The following is an 18,586-nucleotide window of genomic DNA, read 5'->3' on the forward strand; positions in this document are numbered from 1 at the left end:
AAAAAAAAACAATCAGAGATAAGAAAAATAAAATAGGGGTGGGGGTAAATAAGAAGGGTTGCTCAGTATTGATAAAGAGTTTATCAATAGCAACTCACTAATCATCCTGCTTCCCAAAATTTTAATAATTGATATCTTTGATGTGAGTGGATTAATTTTTCTTGTGCAATCTTACACATTTTTTATTTTTTGTGAACCCAAATGTGGGGCCTTTCAAGCCCTATAATCACTAGAGGTGTGCAGGTTCGGAATTACCCGGATTTTCCCAGATCTCAAAATGGGATCTTATTGGCTATTTGCTGTCACATGTTTTTGCTCCAAAACATGTGACAGCTGGATAGCCAATAAGATCCCATTTTGAGATCCTGGTAAATCCTGGTAAATTTGGGTAAATCCAAACATGCACATCATTGATAATCACATATATAAAATTTATGATTAGAATAAAAAGTAAAAAAAATAAAATAAAACAGTGAACAAAAACTATACAGTGTTTTACAACTTCTCAACCATAATTGTGGCTTACATTTTGAACCAGGTGTTAAACCTTCTACTGTTCCATATCTATTAAACATTTGATACATCTCTACATCTGACCCTTTGGGTCCTATATATGTATTCAGAATATAGTAATATATAATTAGGGAAGGAAATAGTGAGAAAACATTAAAGGCATACTTATACAATTTGTCATCTACTGTTAATCCTTGTATCGTGTCCTGGAATATCATTATAACGAGTGAAAAAACATAATAAACCTTTAAAGTTATTCTAAACTGTTCCATGTGCTCACTTGATTTAATTAGGTTAGATCTAATGTCTACCAGTGTTTCAACCCGCTGCTATTTCCGATGCTGCGGTGGACTTTGATAGAGAGTCCAGAAAATTCTTTGCAGACTGAGGTGTATCAAAAAAAATGTGCTTGCCCCTATAAAAGACTCTCAATTTTGCAGGGTATACTGTAGTAATGCAATTTTAATGCCTGCTACAAACATGTTTTGCATACCTGTGAGATTCCTTTCTTTTCATTGCAACTTGGTAAGAAAAATCTTGGAATAAAAATCATGTACAGTATGTCCTTGATATTTTAGACCTTTAGCTTTACGGAAGTCCTCCAATAGGTATATTCAGGGCTGGATTTCCCACTAGGCATGGGCCAAGAGGCGGCACCTGCTATGGGCTGCAGCTGCTGGACCTGACGGCTCACCCCACAGCACTGCGGACCAACAGTCAATGCTGAATTTTGCTCCAAACCAAAATGGCCACGGGAGGGCTGCTGCACATGCGCGGTTGCACGCAGCTCATCCCATGGTCCTTTGCGGAGCGTGAGTGACAGCTCCCTACTTCACTCACGGCTCCCTCCACCCGCCTCCACTTCTGCCTCCGCCCTCGGCTCTTGGTTTAGACAAACAGCTGTGCTGTGCCTTCGACATGCAGCGTTGAGGGGAGAGCGCCAGGCCTGCCATCCCAGAGCACACAGTAAGTGTTTGATCAGTCTGTCCCCCCCGGCCATAATATATGTATATACTGTATGCATATACTTTTTTTTACCTCCCCCCCACACACATATATATATATATATATATATATATATATATATATATGTATAGTCTCGTAGGAAGGAACAGACAGCGGCACTCCAAGGGTTTTCAACAGAGTGTATTAAAGTAAACCAACATTTCGGGGTATCATTCACCCCTTTGTCAAGGTTTAAGTGCAATACCTTAATACCCTGTTGCGCTATAGCAGCTCACATCCCATTCCCCTGCGGAGTGGCCTTCCATACTCACAACTATTGAGGGTTCGAAGGATCACCTCTGATGAAAAAGCAGTACCTGTGGCCCTTAATACCATGGTTAATAAGTTTGTACAGAGGGGTTATCCACGTTCTACTCTGTTACCCATCAGAGATAAAGTCCTCAATTTATCCAGAGATAGTACTCTACAAGATAAACCTGAGAAAATTCAAGATAGCCCTGCAGGTAAATTTCCCTGGGTAAATAAATATTCAGTGGACAGTGGTCGCACCACCGCTCTGGCGAAGAGGTGGTGGCCCATTGTGTCCACAGACAAGGACTTGCCCCTTCTACACAATACACAACTTATGCCCTGTTACTCTAGACCAGTGATTTTCAACCTTTTTACCTTGCGGCACACTAAATAGGACTTTAAAATTGCCAAGGCACACCATGAGATCCCCACAGGGCAAAACACATTGGCCACCACAGGAAAAAACAAACCTATTGGCCCCCACATTAATAACAATCACACTGGTCCCCACAGGTAACAAAAATACAATACATCTGCCCTTTACATGAAAAGAAGAGATCAGTAAATTACATTTGAACTGGTGGTGGCTGTAAATGGGTTTGGACATCTCTAGATCTGGGGGCACACTTGAGAACAGCTCAAGGCACACTAGTGTGCCACGGCACACTGGTTGAAAAACACTGCTCTAGACAATTATTATTATTATTATTATTATTATTTTATTTATAAGGCGCCACAAGTGTTTCGCAGCGCCGTACAAAGGAACAATACAGGGAGACAAAACTTGGCATAACATTGAATAAATAACAAAAATACATTACAAATAAAGAGCACCACAGTTCAATACACATTACAGCTTAAATGTAAGTAGTGAGGACCCAATCAACATACAACTAGAGGCTTGAGGCCAATGATGGAGATGAGTATGAAGATGGTCACTGAGTGTTGGAGTAAAGGAGAGCTGTGAGTGAAATGTGAAGAGAAGTGGGCTTTGACAACAGGAGGGAAGAGGGCCCTACTCGGAGGAGCTTACAATCTAGTAACCTGAAGGATCATCTGGTCAAACTTGACATATCAGGTTGGGATAAAATAGCACCCACACATTTCCTCACCAGGAAAAATGGGTGCTTCAGATGTTTGGGGTGTGTTACCTGTAAAACCATGACTGTGAGCAATGTTTTTCTCCATCCTTCATCCAAAAAGAGTTTTTCCATCAAGTTTCCTTTAACTTGCAGTTCTACTTATGTTGTCTACCTTCTAACGTGCCCTTGTGGGCTGTCCTATTTGGGGAAGACCCAGCGTCAATTCAAGGACCGCCATCAATCAGGCCATTCAATCTGGCCACAGTGACCAGCCAATTGCTTGTCACTGTTTGACATTTAAGTCTATTATTATTGATCATATACCCAGTACACTACGGGGGGGCAACAGGAACAAGGCATTATTACAACGTGAGAGCAAGTGGATTTTTTTATTGGGGACTATGGCTCCCAATGGATTAAATGAGTCACTTGGACTCCAATGTTTTTTATAGGTTTAAGCCTAGGTTTTGCCTATACACATTTTTTCCTGGTGTTTATCCAGGACTTAGTTTCTTGAAGTGGAGACCGAGCTTCACTTTTAACACGCCTGCTTTTATTGCCTTGTGTCCTGATGCGTCCCCAATGTGTACCAATGCTGACTGTGATTGACATTTGCTTAGATGGGATACTGTTGTTGATAGGCTTCACTATGGGAGCCGTTGTTTGTTTCTATGTATGTTTTCATATGTGTATATGTTTCCTGATTTATACGGTGCTAGACCTGGTTATGTACAACAGCCATACTTGTGCTGATTCATGCAGCTGTTGTTTTTAACATGTGTACACTATGTACAATTGCCCGGTGAAACTGTTTACTGAGCGTTGTTGTATTTACATATGGGTTGCTAGGGAACCGATCGGGCTCCAATCAGAATCCGGGCCGACATGACGCACTTCCGGTCTTGGTTGGCGCGGTCAGGAGAGTGCTTTGCTGGAGGGCGGAAGTTACACATTTCCGGCCAGGCAGTCACAGACCGGAGTAGTGCTACATGCCGTGCTGGGGATTTTCTGACTGCCGGACATGGGGGCCGTGTGCAGCTGACAGGACACTTCCTGTTCTGGTCTGGCATTGCAGCATGTCCCGCCGTCCGACAGGTGAGTCTGATCGGTTTGCTAATTAGGCACTGGGGGTGTGTTCTATGTGCTTGCTATATTTGTCAGTGTTTGTTTTACCCATGTTGTATCTGCTGTCCTGCCCTGACGACGGGGGGTAACCCCGAAACGGTCGGTAATAAATAGGACCTTTTTCTGCAAGCCTGACGAGTGCCGCCTTCTTCCTGCCTCTATATATATATATATATATATATATATATATATATATATATATATATATATATATATATATATATAGTACCAGGTGGTCGAGCAGCACGTCCTTAGCAGGCATTCACGGTGCAGGTGCCATCCTATTTCCCAGCAGGGAACACAAATCCAGGCAGGAGGCGGCACTCTTCAATATTAAGCACATGAACAGCAGGAGTACTTCAACATTTCAAACCTTTATTAGTTCGTCATCAGGAGGTAAAATTCACAGTACAATGAAGTATTATTTATACTAAACAACAGGATCAGTGCACAAATCATACTCACATATTTTCCCGCCGCCGCCGGAGGTGCCGTGACGTCAGCGCGACAGGCGCACACCATGCGCGTCATCACGCTGGTAAAGGTTCAAAACGTTGAAGTACTCCTGCTGTTCGTGTGCTTAATATTGAAGAGTGCCGCCTCCTGCCTGGATTTGTGTTCCCTGCTGGGAAATTGGATGGCACCTGCACCGTGAATGCCTGCCAAGGACGTGCTGCTCGACCACCTGGTACTGTATTGCCCTCACAGTCAGCAGGCTGTTTGGGGGATTTCGAGCAACAGCACCCTGTTGTACTCTATATTATTTATCAGCATCATCAGGCTCTTTGCACTATTGTGGATCACCCCGCCAATTCCATGGCTGAGGGTGGTATCCCAGAAGAGACTGAGTTTTTGGACAATATCAACTTGGCATTATTGACTCAGGGCAGTGTGCTGTCCTTCTCAGAATCTGAGGCTGATGCCATTATTGCTAACAGGGCATGTGATACGGAGACTGATGAGACCAGACCCCTTGAATACTTGTACAGAGATTGGCTTAAACTTAAGCAACGTGAAATTGACTATTTGTACCATAGTATTACATTGGGGGATTATTATAAATCCAAGCGTATCCCTCTAGGATTCCGAGTACGCACCGATGGTAGGTGCTACCATCGGTCGCTTTAATGTCTCCTTTTGCAAGAAATGGATAGCAATCCTGAATAAGTGTAGCCTTGATTTGATTTTGCTCGTCATCGAGGAATCAGGTCGGGAGCTCGATGTGGTGCGTGACCGCATCAAAGTCTTTGAGGACTCACACAAGGCTTCCTTTTCAGCTGACACTTCTACTGATTGTGTTGATAAGCTGAACAAGCAGGTGATTGGATACAGACGTGACCTGATTCAATTCAAAAAACAGAAATTAAATCGTGTCAATATGGACTATGAGCAAAATTCTGTCTACTCTTGGACCCAAGGGGGCAACCATCAATCGGGCCCCAGACAGTATGGCCGACAGAATAGACGACATGGTCATTTTGATAGGAATGGGACTGATTCTTCTTTGGATGCCCATACCACCAGTGATTCTGATGGTACCACCAAACCTGCCCAACGTGCCAAGAAAGTCCTTCCCCCTTTAGGGGTTCGCACGAGATTAATCAATTCCCGCGACGGAGGCATTGGACGAGGAGAGGAGGCCAATGCCAAAGGTCGCGGAAGGAGAGGAAGGCCCCCATTGAGGACATAGTATTCAATCTATCCTCCCATACCCTATCTGATGCCGAACGCAGGGTGCTTAATAAAGGGTTGTCGTTCGTTCCCACCGCCAAATTTGATCTGATGCAGTGGGACATTGAACGTTATAAATTAAATCGTTTGCTTAAATTGAAAGAACATTTCAATAAGACTCCTGCTGCCCCTACCCCTGCGATTGACCCTATTTGCACTGATATTCCTCCACAGGTATCTCGTTTGCAACCTAAATCTGTCTTTGAACCATTGTCTAACAATGTAAACATTAAATCCTTTATGCATGCACTTGAACATGATGTGGCTACTAATGTGGTGTCTAAACAAATTGGTAAACATGTTTCCAGGGCAAACTTGTCTAAGGAGGAGTTTGATGCCTTGCGCGATTTGCACAACTATACTGATTTAGTCATCCGGCCCGCCGACAAAGGCGGGGCCGTGGTACTACAGGATCTCAGTGACTACCAAAAGGAATCATCAGACAGTTGTCTGATTCAAAGGTGTACAGCCCTTTGGCTAAAGATCCTACCATGGAGTATACCGCTCTGCTGAATAACATTCTCAGCACAGCAGTGGCTGATGGTATTATCTCCACCGAATTAGCCACTGCTCTCACTGTTCAACATCCTGTAGTGCCTCTATTATACACGTTGCCCAAAATACACAAAAGGCTTCAGGCTCCTCCTGGTAGACCGATTATCGCAGCACGTGGGTCACTTTTCCAGAATGTGTCCACGTATATCGATGCATTATTACAGCCTTGCATAAGGAATTCACCTGGTCATTTGCTTGATACTACATCTTTCCTCAATTTGATCAATAACATCGGTACTATACCCAGTGATAGCCTGCTGTGCAGCATAGACGTTACCAGCTTGTATACGATCATACCCAATACAGCTGGGATTGCAGCTGTTAGGAGTCTTTTGTGTGGTAATACTCATTATGTCGGACCCGACATTGATTTTGTTGTAAATTTACTTGAGTTTGTGCTCACGCATAATTACTTTCTTTTCGACAGGACATTCCATCTGCAACTCGTTGGCTGTGCGATGGGGAGTAATTTCGCCCCATCGTACGCCAACGCGTATATGATGGTCATGGAACGCAAGATATTTTTTCAGCATATCGATATATCGCGTAACATCTTTTTGTATACGCGGTATATCGATGATCTCTTTGTAATTTGGACAGGGACTCAGGATGACTTTGTCATGACGATTGAACAGCATAATGCTACTGCTAGCCCTGTAAAGTTTACCTACACTGTAGATAATACCTCTGTAAATTTTTTGGATGTGGCACTTAGGATTGTGGACGGTACGGTGGTGACTTCGGTTTTTACCAAGCCCACCGACCGTAACACATTCCTACATGCCACCAGTTGCCACCCGAGGTCCAGTAAGTTCGGTCTACCTTACTCTCAGTTTCTAAGAGCTAGACGTATTTGCAGCACTGAGGCCCTAGCCCTACAGCATATCGATATAATGCTTGAGAAATTCCTTGCTAGAGGCTATGATGCTCGTCTACTCTATGATGCGAAAAGTAAGGCTTTGTCCAAAGAAAGGGAGGCTCTTCTTAGATACCAACCTAAGAAGACACGCGCAGAGAATCGTCTGCCTTGGGTCAACCACTTTAATGTCTTAAGTGGTGACATCAACAAGACCACTAAGCGATTGTGGCCACTTATACAGATGGATAACACTCTCCCATTAGGTGATACAGCGATAATGCCGTGCTACACTCATGGCAGGAGTGTGCGCGACATTGTCGTTAAATCTGATGTGACCCGTATTTGTGAAGCTGGTAGCATACAATTCCTGGGACAGAACCCGGGTTGCTTTAGGTGTCTTAAATGTATAACGTGTAGGGCCCTTATCACCGGCACATCTTTTTGCCACCCCCACAGTGGTAAACGTTATGCATTACGCCATAGGATGACGTGTACCACTCGCTTTATTGTGTATATGATATCCTGCCCATGCTCCCTGCACTACATCGGTAAAACAGACCGCACTTTGAAAGAGCGAATGGCTGGTCACCGACATGCAATCAAATTGGCCTTTGAAAAAGGCACTAGCGACCAACCGGTGGCTCGCCATTTTCTGGAGGCGCGGCATACATTGCCGATGCTACGATATATGATCATCGATCATATTCCAGCAACTATTCGAGGTGGGAATCGCTCCCTTAAACTGCTACTGTGCGAAGCAAAGTGGATCCAGTGCCTCAACACTGTGGCCCCAAAGGGGCTTAATGAGTTCAGGGGTGTACATTGCTTCCTTTGAAATTTATTGTTCCATGATGTGTCTTGTCATAATGTATCAGATTGCTATTTCACATACTAACAATTATGTTGTTTGTACCTGTTACAATATCGATATACTATGTACATTATACAGTTACAAATTACTATTGTATGTATTGTCCTTTACAGTGGTCTTTTCTATGTTTTTAATATATGTTTTCTTTTTTTCTATTGGTTATGGTATTTTGTTTTCACTTTTTGTTACTGTTATGCTCCGTATACCTGCGCGTCATTGGTCACATGACGTTAGCCCGATAGAGGTCACCTGACCAGTAAATGGTACAGGAACACTCTCGGGCTTTGTTATGCTATTTCCATGGCAACGCGGGTCTCACGCTTCGCGCCAGAGGTATGTGTTACCAGCGTGATGACGCGCATGGTGTGCGTCTGTCGCGCTGACGTCACGGCACCTCCGGCGGCGGCGGGAAAATACGTGAGTATGATTTGTGCACTGATCCTGTTGTTTAGTATAAATAATACTTCATTGTACTGTGAATTTTACCTCCTGATGACGAACTAATAAAGGTTCGAAACGTTGAAGTACTCCTGCTGTTCGTGTGCTTAATATTGAAGAGTGCCGCCTCCTGTATATATATATATATAGACAAATGGTAGCGGCGCCACTCAAATCAATATATCCCTTTAGGGACAACCCCTGGCAGTCTGTATTATTGATTCGAGTGCCGTCGCTACCATTTGTCTATTGAAAGCTTTATTGTCTCATCATCTGGAGGGCACCGGCTTATTTACATTGCTTTGCGACTCTAAACTGGAGTGCTACACCCAAAATACGTTAAATTATAAATATATATATATATAGCAAGGTGATCCGGTAAACGGAAGTGGTGGAGCGGCACTCGATGGACTCAAATATCACAGAATACAACGTTTCGGTTTATTAACCTTTGTCAAGATCGGACACGGATGCTGACAGTATTCGATACAAGGATAATCCGTTAATCAGTGGTGTATATGAATCCAATGAACAACTCTATGCACAGCTAGTACGTCTGCACAAAAAAGAATTTGATTTTTATATGCACGGTGCAACACTCTCTGAGTATCACCGCAGTGGCCTCATCCCCAGAGGTTTTCGCGTACGAAATACCCCCACGATCGTCAAGTTCAATCAGGACTTTTGCCGAAAGTGGGTGGCGATTTTAAACAAGTGCAGTTTGGATCTTATACTGCTTGTGATAGAGGAGTCAACACGTGAACTCTCCTCCCTAAAGGAGAAGCGTGCCAGTTTTGAACTTGCACACCTTGAGGCTTTGAGGTCAGACACTGACAATAAGTGGCTGGAAAAGCTAACCTCGGACATTGAAACCTATAAGAAAGATCTTATTAACTTTAAACGAGACAAACTCCATACGGTGCAGAGAGACTATGCCGAGAATAGGGTGTACCCCTGGGTATTCAACCCAGAAGGTAGGAGAAAACCGTATAGACGCAAAGCACAACGCGTCACCGGAGATACTGAAACTTCCAGCGGGGGATATTCCTCTCCCAGCGACGCTGACTCTAATCGTCCATCCTCCAGTGGTAAACCCCCTTTAGGGGTTCGAACCTGCGCACAGCGGGTGCCAGGTGCCAAAGACAGACACGCAGAGGCAGAGCCAGGGGCAAAAAAACGAAATAATATTTAACCTGTCTAAACGGACACTGTCTGAAGCTGAGATGACCATCCTCAGCAAGGGCCTATCATTTGTGCCCTTGTGCCCACCTGACAAGTTTCAGTGGAAGATAGACACCTACAGACTGGGCCGTAACCTACGCCTCAAGGAACACTTTGCTGTCACTACTAGTAACCTGACTACTACTGATGAACCATATGATCCATTTCGACCACAGTCCACTTTTGATCCTCCTAACAACAACATTTCTCTTAAATGCTTTTTGCGAATGGTGGAAGAACAAGGGAACGCCATTTCCCCACCTACTAAACGCAGCAACTTCAACAAAGATGATATGCAAGTGTTGAAGAAACTCAGTGAGGATCAAACCATAACAATACGCCCCGCCGACAAGGGGGGCGGTATAGTTATACAGGACATTGAGCAATATCGCTCAGAGATTTATCGCCAGCTGGATGATTCAACCGTATACAGACGTCTCCCGGAAGACCCGACTACAAAGTTCAATATGGAACTGGACACTCTACTCAGACAGGCCGTCAGCCTTGAGATCATCTCGGACAGCACCCGTAGAGCTTTGTTCCAGGAAAATCCAGTGACCCCGGTGTTATACACCTTGCCGAAGCTGCACAAGGACCCTGTCCAACCCCCGGGGCGACCGATTATAGCAGCCAGGGATTCAATTATTATATTATTTCTAAATATCTTGATTCATTCTTCCAGCCAGTTGTGCAGTCCCAGGCTACTTACCTCAAGGACATGACCACCCTGATCACTAAACTCCAACAGCTACCATCCTTACCTGATGATTGCTGGTTGTGCACTCTGGATGTGGTCAGCCTGTACACCAGTATCCCTCATGATGCTGGTGTACAGGCGGCACACAGATTGCTGACTAGCCATCCTTTGTACAAGGGCCCCAAGATCGCGTTCTTTATACAGTTGCTAGAACTCACACTTAAAAGGAATTATTTCCTTTTTTATAGCAAATGGTACATTCAATTGCAGGGGTGTGCAATGGGATCTTGTGTGGCGCCGGCGTTCGCAAACACGTTCATGTTTGATGTGGAACATGAAATGTTTTTGCCGGACCCGGACGTCGCCACCAAGATCCCATTCTTCATCCGGTATATAGATGATCTGCTGCTCATTTGGGTGGGCAGCGAGACTGAATTTCGGGACCTCATGGAAAAGGTCAACCTATCGGATACTCCGATTAGGTTCACATATTGCATGAGCAGGACCAGCGTCAACTATCTGGATGTGTGTGTTTCCCTAAAGGAGAATCGCATACATACCAGTTTATACAAGAAAGAAACGGATCGCAACACGATTCTGCACTACCAGAGTTCTCACCCGGTATCCACCAAAAAGGGTTACCATATTCCCAATTTTTAAGGATTCATAGAATTTCGGATGATATCTTGAACACCGAAAGAGAAATTGATCTTATGATCGACCAATTTCGGGTACGCGGATATCATCTGAATGATCTTCTTTTGGCTAAAAACAAAGCGTTATCTGTACCCAGAGAACAGGCCCTCAAACCTAAAGGTAGACAAACTAGCACAGGCAAAAAACTTCCTTTTGTTCAGAGGTTTCACTCGGGTAGTTAAGATATTAACACCAAGATCAAATCCTTCTGGCCCATGGTAACCTCCGATAGGGACATCAGAGGCCTTGGAGAATACAGCATTATGCCCAGCTATGCACGTACCCATAACCTCAAAGATTGGCTTGTGCACAATGATATCTCTGCCTATAAAGCACCCAAGCCGAGTAACTTCCTGACCAAAAAGCCAGGCTGCTACAGGTGCACAGGATGCACCTGCTGCAGCTTCATGGAAGTGGGTGAGACGTTTAACCACCCACACTCGGGTATTAAAATCCCCATCAGGCAGGTGGTGACCTGTACTTCGACGCACGTCGTCTATTTCCTGCGCTGTCCTTGTGGTCTATACTACATCGATAAGACCACAAGGCAGTTCATGGAGAGGATGGCGATGCATCGCTCTTCGATACGCCAATCACTAAGTGGCAAGAAAATCAATACCGAACAGCCGGTGGCACGCCACTTTCGTGAGTGTGGCCACGGCTTATCCACACTACGGTATAAAATTATCGAACAGGTGCCCAAAAAAAACAGAGGAGGTAATAGGCCCAAAACCCTCTTACAACACGAATCAAGGTGGATTTTTAAGTTGAGAACCGTAGCTCCAGAGGGTCTTAACGAGAACTTACCCCTATCGTGTTTCTTGTGATCATGTCTGGGATACATGCTCATTCATTCATTGTTTTGCATTTATTCTGCTGAGGTTCTGTATCTTAGCTTCTTTTTCTTGTTCTTCATATACTTCCATTTGTTTATTCTTGATTATTCATGCCTTTTGTATGTTGTTGTGTTTTGTATACACTGTTTACCTCATTACTGCCAGTTAGGCACATCACGTGTTGTATGGACACGGTTCTGCTTTATCCAGTAGATAATAGTTTTTTGCCTGCATTTTTCTGCCTAGTGGACAGTCTCAGTGCACAGTACAGTATGTAGACACTGGGCATTACTTATAGTCGCATGTTGCTGCATTAGAGCACACTGAAACTTTTTTATCAGTGGTGCTCCTTTGCGCCGCCCACGGTAATTGGCCACCGTATTTTTTTATTTTGGCCGCATACATTATTTCATTTCTGTCCCGCAGCGCAGGTTCCTTGTACCGGTTATTGGATTTATATATGTTTTTTAAATGTATGTATTTACAAATTTTTTCTTCATTTGTTGTAGTGTGGTTGCTAGGCAACCCGTCTCCTGACTCCGGAAGTCCCTGTCTGTGCATCAGCACAACGGTGAGTGTCATCACGTGCACCCCGCAGCGTGCGTCGCCGGCTGGTGACGTCAATGGACCCGGAAGGAGGAGACGCAGGGTAACACACGGTGTTTGGCATAAAAGGTATGTTTTTTCATCATTTGAACGATCTTGACAAAGGTTAATAAACCGAAACGTTGATCGCACGTTGTTGCTGTATTCTGTGATATTTGAGTCCATCGAGTGCCGCTCCACCACTTCCGTTTACCGAATCACCTTGCTATTTAGTAGCCGACCAGGCTACAGAGAAGGCACCAGGGCCACTACCGCTCCATTGTAGGAGTGCCGGGTCATCACCCCATATATATGGGCTACCTACCTCCTACCATCCTAAAAAGTTAAGAACTTTTTATTAATACCTTTTTGTATACTTGAAGTTTTTTATATATATATAATTTTATTTTTATTTTTTTTTATTTTTTTAAACTTTTTTTATTATATTGTTCTTTTACAATATAATTATATATTTTTTTATATATCCCTATCCCATCTTTTACCCAAACACAGTATTTTACACCTATTTACCTTTGAAACCAGTTTTTATTGTGTAATATATGTCCATTGGTGTATAAATGTGTTTTTACTTTTTTATTGTCATCTCATTAAATTTTTTATATCATACTTACAATAATTAGTCGCCGATATCTTTTTCCATTGCTACCCATAAACCTGTGAGTAAAACATACCATTACTCTTACTAGAAGATAGGCTGACACCCTCCATATCTAAAGGGAATATTATTGTTTTTTGAAGAAACCGCATCCAGCACAAGTGGCGCCCCCTATCCAGAGCTAACATATATATATATATATATATATATATATATATATATATATATATATATATATATATATATATATATACTAGGTGATTCATCGTGCCCTACGGGCGCTCTTCACACCGGCGTAAGGGGCTGCGCCCCCTTAATTTGTGAACATTTGTATATAAGAAAGATGGTTAGAATTGTATGAAAGATGCCTGTATTGCAACTTGAGTTATAGGTGAAATGTGTTAAATAGAGAGCATATGATGTGGAAGAGGGTGTGTATTGTTTTGTTTAATTAAAAAGCGGTTACAGAGTAAGATGTACATTGATAGTGTGGATGGTACAGTGAAATTTGTGGGTGTGGGGGGGCTGTGTGTGCGTGTTGTTAAGGTGTGTGTGTGCAATAGTATAGTAGGGTGTTTCTGAGTCAGCGGCTCCCCACTGGCGGAGGTCATGACACAGGAAAACAGGAGGCTGGGTAGTGATAGGGGTGTGTGGGCATAAGGGGGACTAAAGAGGAGGGTGGGAGATACTGTGCAGCTTCTGCCAGTGGGTGAGGGTCCAGTGTGGCAGTACAGGAGTACAGGATGGTGGCCCTGAGTCAGTGTCTCCTCCTACTGGGTGGGAGTTTGGGTACATGAGAGCAGGAGGCTGGGCTATGAGGCATGATAGGGGCATGTGGGCAAAACAGCGTCAGCGACTCCCCAGTGGTGGAAGTTACGGTTCAGGAGAGCAGGAAGCTGAGTAGTGATAGGGGTGTGTGAGTATACGGGGGATTAAAGGGGTGCCGTGAATTGTGGGAGGGGCGTGGGGGTGCCGTGAATAAAGGGAGGGAGGGGGCGCAGGTGTCCGCAGATCGCGGGAGAGGGCGGGGGTCCGCAAAGCGTGATAGGGGGCGTGAATTGCGGGAGGGGGGGGGGGTTGCAAATTGCGGGAGGGGGTGTGTGCGGGGGGTGACGTGAATCGTGGGAGGGGGGTGCGTGGGAATTGCGGGAGGGGGGGGCACGGGGCGTGATAAATCACCTAGTTGGTTATATATTCTTGTAGAAGGATGGTAGGATGTTGCTGTCATTCAGAATGCATTTACATAAACAGTAATAGTAGCAGTAATGCATTTACATAAACAGTAATAGTAGCAGTAAAAGATCTGACTTAAAACACATACAGTAAAACAGAACAGGTGTTATATATTATACAAAGAATTGGTTGATGATGTGTAGGTTGACGTACACATAGTTGTCACTGTAAAAAAATTGCTCCAAGAAAAAATCAACACAGAAAGGTCAACACATGTAAATGTTGAAATAAGTGTGGCACTTCATTGGTGTCCATGTCGGAACATGAGAATGAATATGAAAACATTCAAAAAAGAAAAATAAATCTTCAAAAACTCATGTCAATCTTTTTCATTGTCGACCATAGCCGTGTCAGTGTTTTGCATGTGCCATTTAATCCTGGGGTTGCCGTGAATCGCGAGCGGGGGTGGGGGGGAAGGAGGTGATGTGTGTGTGCGAATCACGGGAGGAGGGGTCGTGGGTGGATGCCGTGAATTGCGGGAGGGGGGGTCGCGGGGGGAGTGCCGCGAATTGTGGGAGGGGGGGACGCGGGGGGTTGCAGTGAATCGTGGGAGGGTGGGTCGCAGGGGCGGGGGGTTGCCGCAATGACAGGGGGGGGAATCGCGGTAGGGGGGGTCGCGGGGGTGGGGGGTACTGCGAGGAAGGGGGGGCCTGGGGGGTTGGCACAAATCGTGGGGGAGGGGGTTGCGGGGTGCCACGAATTGCAGGAGGGGGTGTGTCACGGGGTGGGGCTGTGAAACGCGGGAGGGGGGTCGCCGGGGGGTGCCGCGAATCGCCACAAGAAAAAATCAACACAGAAAGGTCAACACATGTAAATGTTGACATAAGTGTGGCACTTCATTGGTGTCCATGTCGACACATGAGAATGAATATGAAAACATTGAAAAAGTGAAAAATAAATCTTCAAAAACTCATGTCAACCTTTTTCATTGTCGACCATAGCCATGTCAGTGTTTTGCATGTGCCATTTAATTGTGGGGTTGCCGTGAATGGCGGGGGGGGGGGAGATGGACACATTGCTCTGTTTCTGGACTTTCTTCTTAATTTATGGATTACCATCACCTGTGCTTAAACACCTTTCTTATCAATTACCCTGTTTAAAACAGGTGATGACAATCATAAATTAAGATGGAAGTCCACAAACAGAGCATTCTGTCCCTCCTGGAGAGGGTTATGTTGGGAGGTATGGAGGTGTGGGGCGCTCACCTGGTGTGTCTGGTGAGTAGCTGTGTCTTTAACATGGAGAGGCAGAGGGTGTCTGGCACTGTGGGCTCACTGGGCTGGTTCTCTGTCGTGTGAGTCAGTCATGTGTCATAGGCTCCACCCAGCGTTACAGCTTCAAGCACACTTCGAGTGACAGATTTCGCTAAATATATGAGATTCAAAAAAGAAAAATAAATCTTCAAAAACTCATGTCAACCTTTTTCATTGTCGACCATAGCCGTGTCAGTGTTTTGCATGTGCCATTTAATCCTGGGGTTGCCGTGAATCGCGAGCAGTGGTGGGGGGGGGAGGAGGTGAGGTGTGTCCGCGAATCACGGGAGGAGGGGTCGTGGGTGGATGCCGTGAATTGCGGGAGGGGGGGTCACGGGGGGGGGGGGTGTGGGTGCCGCAAATCGTGGGAGGGGGGGACGCGGGGGGTTGCAGTGAATCGTGGGAGGGTGGGTCGCAGGATGACAAATCATAAATTAAGATGGAAGTCCACAAACAGAGCATTCTGTCCCTTCTGGAGAGGGTCATGTTGGGAGGTATGGAGGTGTGGGGCGCTCACCTGGTGTGTCTGGTGAGTAGCTGTGTCTTTAACATGGAGAGGCAGAGGGTGTCTGGCACTGTGGGCTCACTGGGCTGGTTCTCTGTCGTGTGAGTCAGTCATGTGTCATAGGCTCCACCCAGCGTTACAGCTTCAAGCACACTTCGAGTGACAGATTTCGCTAAATATATGAGATTCAAAAAAGAAAAATAAATCTTCAAAAACTCATGTCAACCTTTTTCATTGTCGACCATAGCCGTGTCAGTGTTTTGCATGTGCCATTTAATCCTGGGGTTGCCGTGAATCGCGAGCGGTGGTGGGGGGGGGAGGAGGTGAGGTGTGTCCGCGAATCACGGGAGGAGGGGTCGTGGGTGGATGCTGTGAATTGCGGGAGGGGGGGTCATGGGGGGGGGGGTGTATGCTGCAAATCGTGGGAGGGGGGGACGCGGGGGGTTGCAGTGAATCGTGGGGGGGTGGGTTGCAGGATGACAAATCATAAATTAAGATGGAAGTCCACAAACAGAGCATTCTGTCCCTCCTGGAGAGGGTCATGTTGGGAGGTATGGAGGTGTGGGGCGCTCACCTGGTGTGTCTGGTGAGTAGCTGTGTCTTTGCTGTGTAACATGGAGAGGCGCAGAGGGTGTCTGGCACTGTGGGCTCACTGGGCTGGTTCTCTGTCGTGTGAGTCAGTCATGTGAGTCAGAGGCTCCACCCAGCGTTACAGCTTCAGGCACACTTTGAGTGACAGATGTATCCAAACATATAAGATATATATATATATATATATATATATATGTGTGTGTGTGTGTGTGTGTGAGTGTGAGGGGGGAGGGCAAAAAAGTTGTGCATGTGGGCTGCCTGACCCCTAAATCCGTCCCTGGATATACTTTATCCATGTAATTCAGCAATTTCATGTTACCCGGCCTAGGACTGCTTTGCTCTAATGTACATTCTGGGCCTATTCTGTGTACTCTTTCAACCATAAGTGTGGCTGATGAGATGCTACTATGAAGCTCAGAACGGGGCCATTTTGACACTAGTTCCATAAGATCTTTTGGTACTTGTGAGTTATCTGGGCGCCCGATTTTTTGATTGTATGCCTTAAGTTAAGGCATACAATCAGATGCGATGCGATGCGATATCGCATCGCATCGCATCGCATGCGACCATCGGATGCGATGACCCGATTTTTCCATAGGAATCAATGTTAAAATGATTCCTATGGAAAAAGGGGTCCTTTTCATACCCCTACTATCCAAGTAGGCATGGAGTTGGATATAAACCTGTGGCGAGCGTAGCGAGCCACCGAGCCCGAAGCGTGGCGAGCGTAGCGAGCCCCGCGAGGGGACGGTATTCTGTGTCCCCTCGCGGGGCTCGCTACGCTCGCCACGCTTCGGGCTCGGTGGCTCGCTACGCTCGCCACAGGTTTATATCCAACTCCATGCCCACTTGGATAGTAGGGGTATGAAAAGAACCCCTTTTTCCCATTGAATTCCATGTTAAAATGGACTCAGTCCATTTTAACATTGATTCCTATGGAAAAATCGGGTCATCGCATCGCATCGCATCGCATCGCATCCGATGGTCGCATGCGATGCGATGCGATGTGCCCGATCCGACCCGATTTAGAAATCGGGCGCCCAGATAACTCACAAGTACCGATCTTTTTGTTTTACTGATTCAGGAAGCCCTATCAAACTTAGGTTATTCCTGCGATTTTGATCCTCTAAATCGCGGGAGGGTGGGCGTGGGGGTGTTGTGAATCACGGGGGGCCTGCAAATCGTGGGAGGAGGGGTTGCGGGGGGTGCAAATCGCGGGAGAGGGTCCCGTGAATCACGCGGGGGTGGGGGGCGCAAATCGCGGGAGGGGGCTTGCGTCCGCAAATCGTTGGAGGGGGGCGCTGGGGTGCCACGAATTGGGGGAGGCACAGGGGGTGCCGTAAATCGCAGGAGGGGGGTGGGTCACGAGGGTCCCGCGGGAGGGGGGTCTCGGGGTGCTGCAAATCGCAGGAGGGGGGTGCGGAGGTCCCGCGAATCACGGGAGGGGGGGTCATGGAGGGCCCCGTGAATCACGGGAGAAAAGGGCGGGGGTCCCGCGAATTGCGGGAGGGGGGTCACGGGGACCCACGAATCAGGGGAGGGGGGGTCGCGGGGGTCTCACCTGGTGTGTCTGGTGAGTAGCTGTGTCTTTAACATGGAGAGGCAGAGGGTGTCTGGCACTGTGGGCTCACTGGGCTGGTTCTCTGTCGTGTGAGTCAGTCATGTGTCATAGGCTCCACCCAGCGTTACAGCTTCAAGCACACTTCGAGTGACAGATTTCGCTAAATATATGAGATTCAAAAAAGAAAAATAAATCTTCAAAAACTCATGTCAACCTTTTTCATTGTCGACCATAGCCGTGTCAGTGTTTTGCATGTGCCATTTAATCCTGGGGTTGCCGTGAATCGCGAGCGGTGGTGGGGGGGGGAGGAGGTGAGGTGTGCCTGCGAATCACGGGAGGAGGGGTCGTGGGTGGATGCTGT

This window comes from Crinia signifera, chromosome 19, assembly GCF_055691185.1.
Source record: "Crinia signifera chromosome 19, ASM5569118v1, whole genome shotgun sequence".
NCBI classification, from domain to species: domain Eukaryota; kingdom Metazoa; phylum Chordata; class Amphibia; order Anura; family Myobatrachidae; genus Crinia; species Crinia signifera.